This window comes from Cibotium barometz, chromosome 35 (assembly GCF_041138505.1).
Source record: "Cibotium barometz isolate CiBa-2024 chromosome 35, ASM4113850v1, whole genome shotgun sequence".
NCBI lineage: Eukaryota > Viridiplantae > Streptophyta > Polypodiopsida > Cyatheales > Cibotiaceae > Cibotium > Cibotium barometz.
In genome coordinates, this window is record NC_141080.1 from 15,020,201 (window position 1) to 15,037,182 (window position 16,982).

The window sequence follows — 16,982 nt, forward strand, 5'->3', positions numbered from 1 at the left end:
AGGTTCTGCCTTAACATTACATGCCGGTCACAAGAGGCGTGGACATACTGCCTTGCAAACCACTTATGCTGTCGTCTCTTCGCTCGCTGGGTCAGGAAAATATAATTCCTCGAAATGGCTTGTGAGTCTTGCTCGGTTTGTTCGAGTTGAAGCAGAAGAGATGAGATGCTCGAAGGCGAACGTAGTCATATCTTGTGACTGGGTGAGGTCGGGAATACCGAATAAGTATGGAACTTCCATCTATAATTTCCAATTCAATTTATAAGTTTCAAAAAAAAATTTTGAAGTTTATTTAACATAATATTAACAAACGAAAAACATTATTTCTCAAAATTTTAAGCAATTTATGCTATTGTTATGTAAATTTTACAACAGTGCTCTGATACCAACCCTTGAGATCCCTCTGTCCCCTTCACGCACCGGACTCCCGGTATTGTTATGTAAATTTATGCTATTGTTATGTAAATTTTACAACAGTGCTCTGATACCAACCCTTGAGATCCCTCTGTCCCCTTCACGCAGAGCTGACATCGGAAGCAGCCCCCTCATGCGCGGGGCAGGGTTTCTCACTCGGGGCCTTGCCCACGAATGTCCGGGCACGAGACTAGGCTGGTGGTCACTCCAAAAACCGAAACCGAGAAAATTTCCCATGCCCGAAAAGCGAGGACGATTCCACATTTTTGAATTTTCTTAACGAATTTTTCTAACGTGATCAATTCTAAGCTATCCTTCAACTGAATAAACCAGATAGAAAGAAACTATCACTGATATAATTTGATCATTTTAGAAAATTCAACGCTTTTTTCCTGATCAAGATCAAGCACAGCCGTTGATCCACTCATTTGAGAAATTTATCAGGGAATCGACTGGCTACTCGAATCCTAGCGTAATCCTAAGATTTTTCAGTTTGATTATTAAAACTCCACTGATTCCAGCCTAACCCCATCCGGCCCATGGGTTAGCCACCACCCTACCACTGGAATCGGTGGAACCGAACAAGTACTCACCCACCCATAATTGAAATGCCATTCTTAACTTTAGCTTTAGAAAACAGATACGCACACACTCCTCTTTAAAACTTTAATCTATAAAACAATCCATTGACAAACAATTTACTGGTTATACATGTCATACTTCAAAATTTCCATTGAGTCTTTGTTTCTCACAAAACAGTATCACTCTGGACTCTCCGTTGAGACCAGCGAGTCAACAACGAGATCCAGTGATAGATTACAATAAACATAGGTCTATCATATAATATCTTCCTCGACATATGCATGGATGTCCTCGGCACCGCGAGTCCGTGCATCTCCTGTGGTCAGAACCCTCCAGGATCCCCCTTAGGTGTCCTGGCACTTCACTCAGGGACCGCTTCATCGGCCCTCGTCCATCGTATCGGAAGCGCACCATTTTAACCATACCGAGGCTGGTCAAGACCTGGGCAGGCTTTGCCGCGTGAGCTATCCCTTGAACACTCCCCGCCAGCTGTTGTAACCGAACTTCCCTTAGAAAACATAAATGCCAAATGCTCCCTCCAGTATTCTGGCGTAAGACAGTCCTTTTAAGAAAACAGGGTTTCTATGCAAGTTTTCAGTTTTGATTTTATTTGAATACCATGAATAAATCTTAAATCCGTATCCCAATACTTCTAGATCCAGGTCTGAATTCCAAACAGAATTCCTCGAATTCTGTTAACTTGATCCTCAGATCAAAATCAAAGTCTTAACTTAGTTTCAGATTCGGAGCGGGATTTGAGTACATTTTTCCTGAATTGGGCACATCGTCATTGATTGAAATTGACGAAGGAATTAGGTCTTGGTCAATAGTCTGAATCAGAGTTTGGGTCTGTAAAGGTTCCTCCTAAGCTATTTTTCTCGAAAGGTACTATTTCAATTTCTCTTTTTCTAAATTTCGTTCGACGAATATTTACTTGCAGATTTCTAAAACATGAATTTCTTATGAGAAATAAAATAATCATTTATCTCGATCTCCGACTTCGATAGTTTAATTGAACTTTCCCATTACCATCTTAGTGAATATGAAACGGTAGCATTTCTTCTCACAGATTATCTACTTATTCTTTTTTCTAATTTTTGTGGAAATTAAACAGAGGATTAAGGAGAACCCTTATTTTATTATAAAGATTCTAATCTATTTTTGATGAAAGTCACACTTTTTTCATCATAAAAATCATTTATGTTGAAAATCGCTCTTTTATCATGAAAGAGTTTCTTTTATGCATATGTTTATGCATATAAATCATTTATGATGAAAATCACTCTTTTAATATAATATAATTTCTTTTATGCATATGTTTATGCATAAAAATCATTTATAATGAAATTCACACTTTTGATATAAAAAAATATCTTTTATGCATAAAAATCATTTATGATGAAAATCACACTTTTAATTTAAAAAATATTCTTTTATGCATACTTTTATGCATGAATATCAATCATGATAAAAGTAACACTTTTATAATTAAAAAAATAATCTTTTATGCATACTTTTATACATGAAAATCAATTATGATAAGCGTAACACTTTTATAATAAAAAATAATCTTTTATGCATGAAAATCAATTACGATAAAAGTAACACTTTTATAATTAAAAAAAATATCTTTTATGCATACTTTTATGCATGAAAATCAATTATGATAAGAGTAATACTTTTATAATAAAAAAAATCTTTTATGCATAAAAATCAATTACGATAAAAGTAACACTTTTATAATAAAAATAATAATCTTTTATGCATACTTTTATGCATGAAAATCAATTATGATAAGAGTAACACTTTTATAATAAAAAATAATCTTTTATGCATGAAAATTAATTACAATAAAAGTAACACTTTTATAATTAAAAAATAATCTTTTATGCATACTTTTATGCATAGAATTCAATAATGATAAAAAGTAACAAAAGAAAATTATTCCTTTATGCATAAAAATCTATTTTGATGAAAGTAACACTTTCATAATGAAAAGATTATTCTTTTATGCATAAATAATAATAATAATCAATATGCATCTTCTATGCATGAAAATGACACTTTTAGAGTATAGAATTGATAGGAATTACTCTTTTAGCATAATAAAATATAATACTTATTTCCAAAAATTTTGCCATAACCTCCTTTGTATGGCTGACCATTTTTAAAATTTTTCTACTTAATTTTGTCTTAAAAATTAACTCTAATTGATTTAAAGTAATCTATACTAATCAAAATTTACTTATAAAAGAGCAAACATTATAAAAAGTTTAATTCTAACAATTATAACTTAACTAGGATAAAGAAGGGTTAATTCTAAGAAGAGAGAGGGGAAAAGCCTTTCGATCAAGGCATAGCATTCATTTATCACTTCAAACAATCATAAACATTAGAAAAACATAAAATCAATAAAGAAAATTACAAGAATCTCTACTTACATAATTTCTTGGAGCTTTCCCTTGGCTTGATGGTTTGAGGGTTCAACTCTTGTTTGTACAAGAGTGGCCACCAATCTTTGGAAGAGGGAAATGTCAAAAACTAGTGAATTATTAATAAATTCACAGTTCTTGGCTTGGGAGGAGTAGAGTAACAGTGCATAAACACTATTGTTTTTCAACAAAGGGGGAGGCCTCTATTTATAGGAAAAATTGAGCTCCTAACTAAACAAAGTGATTCTAGAATTTTCCAAATCAGTTTGGTCAATTTTTGACCATTTTTAGGTCAGTTGAGCTAACGTTTTGGAACTAGACTTGAATTAGGAGAGAGGAGAGATATAATATCTCAATTTCTGAAGATTTACAACTCAATTGCACATGTGAAGTAGGCACCTCATTCATGAGTGGGGAATCCCCCATGCAGAGGTGTCAAAAATGCATCATTACTTCTAAATATCTCCACTTTTTAACTATTAACCTTGTCCGTAGTCAACTCTTCATCTTATGTGAGTATTTACTCATTTTTGGGGGATTTTTCTTTTATTTCTTCATTTATCTCCTCCCTATATTTGGATAAATCTTATTGGTCCATAGGAACCTTAATTTAAAATTTCGAAAAAATCTTCACCCCCAGGATAATGCCTCTTGAACAGATTATACTTAATTTCTAATGCACCTTCTGAAAATCTTTTTGAACTTCTGTTTTGGGGAAACTTATTTTAATAAGGAGAGATTTTTCTATCCACAAAATTTTTAAAATCTGAATATTCTCTCTCTAGAATATTTTCTCTCTCTAAGTTAAAACAGGTAGAAACAAGATCTTTTATATTTCTAAAGAGGGAATTGATTACAGGGGAAGATGCTGGACATCTTGAGAGGCTGGGGAGGAATCTTACATTCTCTCCCACTTGAAAAACGCGAGATGTCCTCATCTCGCAAACTGGGGGTAATCTGCATTAAGGATTTCTTTAGGTTGGAGTTCCATCTGCCCTTAGGTTGAAGAAGTTAAGATTTCAATATCAAGCACATGATTCGGGCTTGGTATATACTTTTTAAGAAGGATAACATGAAATACATTATGTACTTTAAGATGAGGAGGCAGAAGAAGCTCGTAGGCTAAGTCACCTACTTTCTTTGTAAAATCAGATATGGCCCACAATATCTGGGGGATAACTTCTTGTACTTCCCAAGAGATAAAGAACTTCTTTTGGGGCGTACTTGAATGAAGACCATATCTGCTTCTTTGAATTCTCTGTCTGTCCTCTTCTTATCTGCATATTACTTCTGTCGATCGTGGGCAGCTTTAATATCTTTACGAATTGCCTACATCTGCTGTTCCATGTTGTCAAGCATCTGTCTGGACATCTTGACCCTAATCAATGGGTCAGACCAAGTTAATGGAGTTAAGCAATCTTGTCCATACAGAGCTTTAAAAGGGCTCATCCCAATACTTCGGTGTGATAAGAAGCATTGTAGGCGAACTCGACTAGGTGCAGATAGCTTAGCCACTTCTTGGGTTCCCTGCCACCACAGCATGACCGAAGTATATCTTTGATTACTTGGTTTACCCTTTCAGTTTGACCATCGGTCGCAAGGTGATAAGTGGTGCTGAGATCCAAGAAAGTTCCCATTGCTTCAAAAAATGCAGTCTAGAACCTTGAAGTAAACTTGGGATCTCGATCACTTACTATTCTCCTGGGTAGGCCATGCAATCTGAAGATTTCTTTGAGGAACACTCTGGCCACATCCACTGCAGTGTAGGTTTCTTTTACTCGGATCAGATGGGCAACTTTGGTTAGTCTGTCAACTACCACGAAAATGGAGTTGTAACCTGATTGCACTGAAGGTAATCCAGTAATAAAGTCCATACTGATACATTCCCACTTCATCTGGGGGATGTCAATGGATTCCCACTTCATCTGGGGGATGTCAATGGATGTAACTTCCCAGACATTTTTACTCTTTCAGCTTTGACTTTCTGGCATGTCGGACATTGACGTACATGATTCAGTACATCCTTTTTCAGACCAGGCCAAAAGAAGCTTTTCTTTATAGACATGTAGGTCTTGATGAAACCTCGATGTCCTACAATAAGGCTGTCATGGGCTTCATTCAGAATTATCCCTTTGGTTCCCTCATCATTGGGAATGCATAGCCTGCGATTATAATACATAATTCCATCATCCAGGCTGTACCCTTGAGCTCTGTTCAACTCCTGTGGAGTTTTGCTTTCCTGCATAAGTAGGGTAGCAATAGGGCCAAAGAATCTATCTTGCATGATCTTTTCTCTTGCTTCAATCATCAAAGGATTTGACACTACAGTAATTGCAAGCAAGGAGGCTTTTCTACTTAGGGCATCTACTACCACATTTTCTTTGCCTGGGCGGTACTTGATTTCAAAATCAAATTCCTGCAGGGTCTGCATCCACCTTCTTTGGCGCACGTTGAGATCCTTCTGAGTGAAGATCCACTTTAAGCTCTGATGATCTGTCTCATCAAAGTGAATCTTTGACCCTGTCGGTAATGTCTCCACAACTTCAGGGCATATGCTACTGAAAGTAGTTCCAAGTCGTGTATAGCATAGTTCCTTTCATGCGTTCTGAGTTTTCGGGATTCAAACCAAATCACAAAGGAAACAAACTAGGTCCAAATCTGGTCCAAATCTAGTCCAAATTCAATTAAACTGAGTCTGGAAAATTCTAGAAATCAGTTGGTCTTGGTTAGAGCGTCCCTCTTCTATAAATAGAACCTGAGCCCTTTGTAAAAAAATAGGAGAATTATACTATGCCAGAATTATGCTGAAATAATGATAATTTTTACTATTTTCTAAAGTTCTCTCCAAATTGAAGAAATTGGAGCTTCCCTCCTTCTTCAATCTCCATTGGTGGCTTCATCAACACACCAAACGAATTGATTGGTTGGGGGCCTCTACCGTGATCAAAGAATCAAGCAATTTGTAAGGTAAAGTGTGAATTTTGATCTTTTTCCATAATTTCTCAATGTTTCTCTCTTCTCAACCCCTCTCAAGATTGAGAAGCTTAATTGGAATGGCTTTTTAATGCTATTGAAGTTAATTGATGAATTGTAGTAAGGAAATACATAAATTTCCATTTATGCTTAATTTTAATAGTTTTTATGATTTTTGTCTTCTCTAAAATGAAAATGATGCTATGCCTCATTGAAAAAAGGCATTCCCCTCTCTTCTTTAGTAAATCCAACCACTCTTTATCTTAGATGAATGATTAATGGATAAAATAAAGTTTTTCATAATGTTTTTCTTAAATAAGTAGAAATTGCTTACATTAGAATGAATTAAATACTCTTGGTGAAATTCTAGTTGATTTTAGAAAGTTAAAAATTGAAAAATGGTCAGCCACACAAAGGAGGTTATGGCAAAATTTTCTAAAATTGTGTAAAAATAAGTTTTACTTTTTTATTCTAAAAGTGTAATTCCTACTAAATTGGATTTATGCATGGATAGATGCATAAAGAATTTAAATTAATCCAAAAAGTGTTATTTTCATCAATTTTTATTTTATGCATAGAAAGATGCATAAAGAGTTCTATTTTTAATTCAAAAGAGTGATTTTCATCATAGATGATTTTTATGCATAAATGGATGCATAAAAGAAATTCTTTTATATTAAAAGAGTGATTTTCATCATAAATGATTTTATGCATAAATTAGATGCATAAAAGAAATCCTTTTATATTAAAAGAGTGATTTTTATCATATATGATTTGTATGCATAAACATGTGCATAAAAGATATTCTTTTATATTAAAAGTGTGATTTTCATCATAAATGATTTTATGCATAAAAGACATTCTTTTATATTAAAAGAGTAATTTTTATCATAAATGATTTTATGCATAAATTAGATGCATCAACAATTTTTTTTTATTTTAAAAGAGTGATTTTCATCATAAATGATTTGTATGCATAAACATATGCATAAAAGATATTTTTTATATTAAAAGTGTGATTTTCATCATAAATGATTTTATGCATAAAAAGAAATCTATTTTTAGTTCAAAAGAGTTATTTTCATCAATTTTGATTTTATGCATGAGAAGATGCATAAAAGATTTAATTTTAATTCAAAAGTGTCATTCTCATTTAAAATGGATTTATGCATAGGAAGATGCATAAAAGATTGATTTTTATTTTCAAAGTGTTATTCTCCTTAAAATGGAATTTATGCATAAATAGATGCGTAAAGAAATCTTATATCAAAAATAAGAATTCTCTTGTATTCTATAAATAGATATGAGGATATGAAATGAACCAGATAGATGAAAATGAACGAAGAATGGATGGAGATGTAAGTATGTGAAAGAATGGATGTAGATATATGTATGTGAAAGAATGGATGTAGATGTATGTATGTGAAGGATGTAAGTCGAAGGAAAGATATATGTGTATGTGATAAGTATGGATGTGTATGTATGAATGTGGATGTGAAAATGGATGTATTAATGTCGATGTGGATGTATAGATGTGAATGTGGATGTATGGATGTGGATGTGGATATGGATGTAGATGTGGATGTGGATGTGAATGTGGATGTATGGATGTAGATGTGGATGTGGATGTATGAATGTGGATGTGGATATGGATGTAGATGTGGATGTGGATGTATGAATGTGGATGTGGAAATGGATGTATGGATGTAGATGTGAATGTGGATGTGAAAATGGATGTATGAATGAGGATGTGGATGTGGATGTATGAATGGGGATGTGGATGTAGATGTGGATGTGGATGTGAAATTGGATGTATGGATTTAGATGTGAATGTGGATATATGGATGTGGATGTGAAAATGGATGTATGAATGAGGATGTGGATGTGGATGTGGATGTATAGATGTGAATGTGGATGTATGGATGTGGATGTGGATATGGATGTAGATGTGGATGTGGATGTATGAATGTGGATGTGGATATGGATGTAGATGTGGATGTGGATGTATGAATGTGGATGTGGAAATGGATGTATGGATGTAGATGTGAATGTGGATGTATGGATGTGGATGTGAAAATGGATGTATGAATGAGGATGTGGATGTGGATGTATGAATCTGGATGTGGATGCAGATGTGGATGTGGATGTATGAATGTGGATGTGGAAATGGATGTATGGATGTAGATGTGAATGTGGATGTATGGATGTGGATGTGAAAATGGATGTATGAATGAGGATGTGGATGTGAATGTATGGATGTGGATGTATGAATGTGGATGTGGATGTGGATGTGGATGTGGATGTGGATGTATAGATGTGAATGTGGATGTATGGATGTGGATGTGGATATGGATGTAGATGTGGATGTATGAATGTGGATGTGGATGTATGAATGTGGATGTCGATATGGATGTAGATGTGGATGTGGATGTATGAATGTGGATGTGAAAATGGATGTATGGATGTAGATGTGAATGTGGATGTATGGATGTGGATGTGAAAAGTGATTTTCATCATAGATGATTTTTATGCACAAATGGATGCATAAAAGAAATTCTTTTATATTAAAAGAGTGATTTTCATCATAAATGATTTTATGCATAAAAGAAATTCTTTTATATTAAAAGAGTGATTTTCATCATAAATGATTTGTATGCATAAACATATGCATAAAAGATATTTTTTTATCTTAAAAGTGTGATTTTCATCATAAATGATTTTATGCATAAATTAGATGCAAAAAAGAAATTATTTTATATTAAAAGATTAATTTTCATCATAAACTATTTTATGCATAAATTAGATGCATAAAAGATTTTTTTTTACATTAAAAGAGTAATTTTCATAATAAATGATTTGTATGCATAAACATATGCATAAAAGATATTTTTTTATATTAAAAGTGTGATTTTCATCATAAATGATTTTATGCATAAATTAGATGCATAAAAGAAATTCTTTTATATTGAAAGAGTGATTTTCATCATAAATGATTTGTATGCATAAACATATGCATAAAAGATATTTTTTTATATTAAAAGTGTGATTTTCATCATAAATGATTTTATGCATAAATTAGATGCATAAGAGAAATTCTTTTATTCTAAAAGTGCAATTCCTACTAGATTGGATTTATGCATGGAAAGATGCATAAAAATTTATTTTAACCCAAAAGTGTTATTCTCATCAATTTTGATTTTATGCATAGAAAGATACATAAAGAAATCTATTTTTAGTTCAAAAGAGTTATTTTCATCAATTTTGATTTTATGCATGAGAAGATGCATAAAAGATTGAATTTTAATTCAAAAGTGTCATTCTCATTTAAAATGAATTTATGCATAGGAAGATGCATAAAAGATTGATTTTTATTTCCAAAGTGTTATTCTCCTTAAATTGGAATTTATGCATAAATAGATGCGTAAAGAAATCTTATATCAAAAATAAGAATTCTCTTGTATTCTATAAATAGATATGAGGATATGAAATGAATCTGATAGATGAAAACGAACGAAGAATGGATGGAGATGTAAGCATGTGAAAGAATGGATGTAGATATATGTAGATGTATGTATGTGAAAGGAAAGATGTATGTGTATGTGATAAGTATGGATGTGGATGTATGAATGTGGATGTGAAAATGGATGTATGAATGTGGATGTGGATGTGGATGTATGGATATGGATGTGGATGTGGATGTATAGATGTGAATGTGGATGTGGATGTGGATATGGATGTAGATGTGGATGTGGATGTATGAATGTGGATATGGATGTAGATGTGGATGTGGATGTATGAATGTGGATGTGGATATGGATGTAGATGTGGATGTGGATGTGGATGTGGATGTATGGATGTAGATGTGAATGTGGATATGAAAATGGATGATGTGGATGTGGATGTGGATGTAGATGTGGATGTGGATGTGGAAATGGATGTATGGATGTAGATGTGAATGTGGATGTGAAAATGGATGTATGGATGTGGATGTATGGATGTGAATGTATAGATGTGAATGTGGATGTATGGATGTGGATGTGGATGTGGATGTGGATGTGGATGTAGATGTGGATGTGGATGTATGAATGTGGATGTGGATATGGATGTAGATGTGGATGTGGATGTATGAATGTGGATGTGAAAATGGATGTATGGATGTAGATGTGAATGTGGATGTATGGATGTGGATGTGAAAATGGATCTATGAATGAGGATGTGGATGTGGATGTATGAATCTGGATGTGGATGTAGATGTGGATGTATGAATGTGGATGTGGATGTATGAATGTGGATGTCGATATGGATGTAGATGTGGATGTGGATGTATGAATGTGGATGTGAAAATGGATGCATGGATGTAGATGTGAATGTGGATGTATGGATGTGGATGTGAAAATGGATGTGTGAATGAGGATGTGGATGTGGATGTGGATGTGAATGTATGGATGTGGATATATGAATGTGGATGTGGATGTATGGATGTGGATGTGGATGTGGATGTGGATGTATAGATGTGAATGTGGATGTATGGATGTGGATGTGGATATGGATGTAGATGTGGATGTGGATGTGGATGTGGATATATGAATGTGGATGTGAAAATGGATGTATGGATGTAGATGTGGATGTGGATGTGTATGTGGAATAATGAATGCGAAAATGTATGTAAATGGATATGACGTCGATATGAGCGAATGGATGAGATGAGATGTCATGTGAATCAGAATGTGAAAATGTAAATAAATGATATAAGATGTGAATGAATGAGATGTAGTGAGAAATGAATGTGATGAGACGTAATGTAATTTAAGAAAGATAGGAATGGATGTTATGTGAAGTGAATGAATCTGATGTGATGGGATGGAAAATGATGTATCTGATTAAGAATGGATACGCCTATGAATTGGATTTGGGTTAAGTAATATGGATTGATGTGGAACAATCTGGAAAGACGAGAGTTCATTATAGAAACTGTAATTGTGAACTGTTTGTAAACTGTTTGTAAACGACTCTTTTATGTCAAGAATGCTGGGGAAGCATTTTGACTGTCTTGAGAATGTGGTTGTGGAGACCTATCTGATAAAGTTGCAACTGCTGACGGAGAGTCAATGGAGGACGTCTCGCTTAGCAAGGTCGGCCGAGGTCTTGACCAGCCTCGGTTCGATTTAAATGGTGAGCTTCCGGTACGGTGGATGAGGGACCAAGGAAGCGGCCTATGAGTGAAGCGCTAGGTGACCTGCGAAGAATCCTAGAGGGTGGTGACCATACGGTGCTCGGGCTCTAGGTCGCCGAAGATACCCACACATGCGTCGTGGAAGATATTGGAATAAGTAAGAGTTGTTTTCTGAAACCGGGCATGGATCTAGTTGATTGACCTTGCTGGTCCTCAACGGATGAGTCCATGGCTCTTTTATATATGGATCTGTTGGTTGATCTTACTGATCTTCCACAGAGATTTCATTTTGTTATGTGAATATATTGCCGGTTACTATGAGCTAGGAACTATCGAAAAGGCCCCTGTGTGAACAGGTGGTGAGCATTCTGGTTGGCCAATGATGCCATAAGTACATCGATGAAGGAATGATTGGAAATAAGGATTCAACCAAAGATTTTGAGGATTGTGATCAGTGACACAATGGTTTCATTAAAGGATTGTTTTAAAGATAGCTGATGCTGAGAAAAAGGCAATTTCATATTGGGTGTGTAAGTGGTGTGACTAGTTTTATGTTTGTATGAACATCCGGCTAGGGGGCCTGGGAACTCTTTTCCCTAGTACCCGGGACAAAACCGAACCAAATTCCTAATTGGATCCCATCACTACAGTGGTTGGGTGGTTGGCTCACCCATGGGACTGGATGGGGTTAGGCTGGATTGATGAAGTAAATCCCGGATAGTAATTGTTCTATGGAAAAAGGAATCAACGGCTGTGCCTCTCGATGGGGAAAAAAGCGTTGATCTCTATGATCCAAGTGCAAGTTTCTTCTTTGATCTGACCAAGTGACTTTAGGTTCGGTTGGATTAGTTTGGTCAGTAATGACCCTGACTACGTTAGAGTAAAATTTTATCCTGGAGGAACCGCCTGTGCTTTCGGGGCAAGGGAAGTTTTCCTAAGTTCGGTTTTGGAAGAACCGCGGAATTAGTCACCTGTCCGGATATCCGTGTGGGCGAGGCCCCGAGTGTAGGACTCCGCCCCACGCAAGATGTGCTACTTCTGCTACTAGCACCCCTGAAATTGTTGCGCGGTGGGGACGGGGATCTTACAGTTGGTATCAGAGCTAATTGGCAGCAATCTGCCAACAAAATCCAGTAATCTCATAGTGATTTGCGGAAGTCATTAACGTCATTCCAGTTATGAACATCATCACAGGGACTCGTCCCATTCATCCTCATTGTGGTTTTACTTAGTTATTACGATCAGCCAAAATTCAAAAATCTTCATTTTTCTATCAGAATCCAAATCAACTCATCAGTTCACAACCAGAATTTAAAAATCATATCACCCACATTCGAATTCATCAACTGGATAGCATTAATGCTTATAATTTCAAGTCTTAGATTTACTCGTATATACTGCCAGTAAAGGGCTGCAATTATACCCTCGGTATATACGGGTAGTCATGGTTCTTGGAACTATAAATACCATCATGTCTAGGCCTCAAGCAAGTTAAGGATTCCATACAATTACGGTACTTCCATTTGAAGACCCAATTACTTATTTACGAATTTCAGTTTGAATATCAAATTGTATGAATTTTATCACACAATTACAACCTTTTTGTGCTTCTTGATAAGTTTTTGACATATTTGGCTTCTCGGTTGATCCTCATCAGAAAATATTTTTTGACTAGATAAATGAGTGCTTGATAGTCCACATGGAAAAAAAAATTATTTCCCAAGAGATAATGCCAGAACTTGTTCATAGCATAAATCAATAAGAGCGATTCTAATTCTATTATGCTTTCGTTCTTTCTGCCCTTGTGTGGGCTTTGCTGGGCATAAAGGATGGGATCATATAACCTTTATATTTTTCCTACATCAGTGCGTTGCCCACTACTTTGTTTGAAGCATCTACATAAACATGGAACATTAAATTCCATTCTGGGTTGATCATGATTGGTGCAGATGACACCATGCTTTTCAACCAATGGAATAACTTATGACATTCCAAACTCCATTCATAATTTGCATCGTTCTTGGTAATTGCATATAATGGGTAGGATACACGAGCTAGATACTTCAAAAATCTTGAATGCCATTTCACCTGGCCAAGGAATCTTTCAAGTTTCTTAATGTTCTGGGGAGAAGATGTTTTGGATATGGCCTTTGCCTTAGATAGATCTATAGCCAATCCTTGGGCTAATCCTTGGGCTAACACAATGTGTCCTAATAATATTCCAGATGCAAAAGCACACTTGGCCAGATTCAACTTCAGCCTTGTATCTCTGCACCTCTACAAACATAGCCTTAAATGATAAATGTGCTTTGCCTTATCTCTGGACACACTGAAATTATCCACAAAGGCTTTCATGAAGTTTGTTAGATAGTCACAGAAGTTCTCCTACACCATTCTCTGGAAGGTGGCAGGTGCATTTTTCAAGCCAAACATCTTAAAACAATTGCCACAAAGACACTCCATTCAGTGGTGAATGTGGTCTTCTCTCTGTCGTCCGGAGCCATCTTCACTTGGTTTTATGAGGCCATCTAAAAAGGAGTACATCTCTTTCCGGCTACCTCATCCAGCAAGGAGTTTGTGAATGGAAGTGGAAAGGGATCTAAGTTAGTTGCGCCATTTAGCTTGCGGTAATCCACACAGATTTTGATTTTCATATTATTTTTGGGGACTACCATGATCGGGGATATCCAGACAGCTTTTTCCCACTAGCACTATGAAACCCACTCTAAGTAATCTGTCAATTTCTTCTTCGACTTGTTTTGCATAGTTTTGGTTCATTTTGTATCTCTATTGTCTGAGAGGAATAGTTACCTCTTTCAAGTTAATGCTGTACTGAACGAATTTAGGGTAAATTCCCTACATGTCTTCGTATGAGTAAGTGAAGACATCTTGGTATTCCTTTAGCAAGGATACCAAATCCTGTTTGAATTCATCTTCCAGTTTGAAGGCTGATCTTTACATGCTTTTTTCTTCTTTTCCATCCCCCCCTGCTGATTTACCTCTTGTAGTTTTTCTCAGCTTACTTTTGCGGCATTTTTTTTCATGGTTCTCCTTTTTTTTGCACCCACAATCCTGCATCTCCTGGTTCTCTTCTTCTTGCTCCAGATTCTAGGCCCATTTGATTTCTTTTGAGGCTTTTTCCTACAAGGTTTTGCTCAATTTTGATCCCTGTATCTTTTCAACATATGCTTCTTTCTTCATTTGATTGTCTGGTGCCTCCTTATCTTCATCCTTTTCTTCTGCATAATGCCTTATTACTTCATCCACATTCAACATGTACAAGGGTACTAGATCTAGGTGTTCATGGAGTACTCTGCTCTATTCTTCATCATCAAAGCCTTCTGACATGTTGAATGTTTCTACATGGACTCATCTCTAAGCAGGCTTCACTTATTCCCTTGCATCAGAGAGATCAACCTACACTTTCCACTTTCCTTTCTGATGGTGATTTTGTTCCTGCCCCAATCTTGCTTCACCTTGCCATGTCTCAACCAGGGCCTTCCCAATAACACCTAGTAAGATCGGTGTGGTTTTTTATGGTAATAACCAGCGCATTGACCTTGAAGTCAACCTTATTTGATTTTCATTGGGACGTTCTTGATGATTCCTTTAGGTACTACTAACTTGTTATCTACTATTCTTATGTTAAACGGAATGGGATCCCACTTGAGACCTAATCCCAATGCAATTTCCTCGGTGATGAAATTCACTCCAGATCCTTCATCCATCACTACATCATTGATGAGTACATTTTTCAGTTGAATTGTAACTTTGGCCATGAGCCATTTGCCTACCATCTAGCTATAAAACAACTCCAATGGCTAGGTTACTTGCATCGGTAATCACCTTGAAAGGATCATCCCATGATGCAACTTTAAGATTGGTGACTCAAAGGAAACTTTATTCAATGTCTGGAATGCCTCTAAAGCCTCCTCCATAACCGACACTTTCTAACAAGATGAGTCTTCATGCCCTTGAGTAAGTTCAGTGAGGAAGGTTAATGATGTGTTAGGCAGAAGTAGAGATGAATACTCAGTTAGAAGGAATGTATGAAGGGTGCAGTAGTTCTATGCTCTCAACAGACATAGTTGACAGTTGTGTTATGATGCTTGTTTATAATGATAATACTCAGAGCATGCTAGTTTGTAATGGGAAATTGCTCTGTACTAGTCTGTAATGCTTCCAAAATATAACTAAGAGCAAGCTTGCCATCTTACTATTGTTCCGAGTTGTTCTCTACATTGTGTGGATTGAGTGTGCAATATCTCTGTTCCACTGATGAATATGATGTCTTTGTATGAGAGAGAGTGAGTGAGATAGTTAGTGGATAGATGCAGAGAGAGAAATGACAGAGTGAGAGTGAAGATGTGCTCAGTAGAGTAGTGTTCTATGTGTCCCCATAACCATATGAGTGTTGGTATTCATACCCAGAAACTCTGGTGGGTGACTGTATGTCTCCCACGGCATTGCCTGATTAGTCTATCACCAGAGACTGCTATCTTGATATTTCACTACTGTAAGAGGGAAATCAGCCAGAAACACTTGGTGATCCTGCTAGGGGCACAATAAACATACTTCTAAGGAAAACATCCCAGGAGTAGTATGTTGCACCATCAGCCCCAAAGGAAAGTGTAGAACTGCTTAGAACAAGTTTGAGGAGAAACCTTAGCATGAAAGGAAATTTTCAGAGAAGATAATATGGAGAGATTTGCACCGCACCACTCAGCCAGCTTCAGGCATGCTTCATGCATGTTCTTGGATCTAAGGATGGTGAAAAGTAATGCCTTCCAAGAGACCCTCTGGGAAGCTCGCAGAGCTGGGAGTGCCTTGCACCATTACAATCAAGAAGAGAGTGCTGAAACTTTTGCAACCTTGCACAAGCAAGAAGAAGTGTCAGAATCTAGGCACAACGTGGACCAAGCAAAGGAGTGCCAAGAGCGAGAAGCCGGGCACAGTCTAGGTCCGAAAAGCCCAAAAAGGGTGGAGCAGCAAAACCAATAAGAACAACCACAAAAAAACCCCGAAAAATAGGTTCAAGGGGATCCATGGCATCATTAGCCAAAAATTTCTCGGTGTTTTGAGGAGAAAAAGAGGAAGATGAAAATCCGCATATGAGGAGGTTTGAGCAATACTACTCGAAAGTGGCTAAACCTCGATATGTGGAAGAGCAATACTACTGGAAAGTGGCCAAACCTTGAGATGTGGAAGAGCCAGAGTAATGCCTTCCAAGAGACCCTCTGGGAAGCTCGTAGAGCTGGGAGTGCCTTGCACCATTACTGCAATCAAGAAGAGAGTGCTGAAACTTTTGCAACCTCGCACAAGCAAGAAGAAGTGTCAGAATCTAGGCACAACGTGGACCAAGCAAAGGAGTGCTAAGAGTGAGAAGCCGGGCACAGTCCAGGTTTGGA